Source organism: Penaeus monodon, chromosome 32 (assembly GCF_015228065.2).
Source record: "Penaeus monodon isolate SGIC_2016 chromosome 32, NSTDA_Pmon_1, whole genome shotgun sequence".
Taxonomy (NCBI): domain Eukaryota; kingdom Metazoa; phylum Arthropoda; class Malacostraca; order Decapoda; family Penaeidae; genus Penaeus; species Penaeus monodon.
The window spans coordinates 5,853,820-5,854,070 of record NC_051417.1 but is presented as its reverse complement, the minus strand read 5'-3'; the positions used below and the strand labels follow the sequence as shown (position 1 = coordinate 5,854,070).

The window sequence follows — 251 nt, the reverse complement described above, 5'->3', positions numbered from 1 at the left end:
ACGTTATCGCGTCCTTTACAATGAACACGAACTCTTTCAGTGTCGTAGATCGAGTGTGGGAAAATGTGGATATATAACTGCCAGGTGTCGAGTGTGTCAATAATATATAAGTATCAGGTGTCCGTGCATAAAGTGTGGATATCAAATGTATAAGTGACACCCATCAAAAGGAGGATAATCATTCGACATCGTAGGTGTGGATAATTGGATAAGTACTGTAAGTAGTGAAAATAACAGTGATAGCATGTAAA

At 38.2% G+C, this 251-nt stretch overlaps 1 protein-coding gene across 1 annotated transcript in view; it reads right to left on the bottom strand.

The window, feature by feature from the left end:
- The window catches only part of LOC119593385 (serine/threonine-protein phosphatase 2B catalytic subunit alpha isoform-like), a gene marked incomplete in the record, with an annotated part of 201,939 nt that overhangs the window by 25,885 nt on the left and 175,803 nt on the right, over positions 1-251 (bottom strand).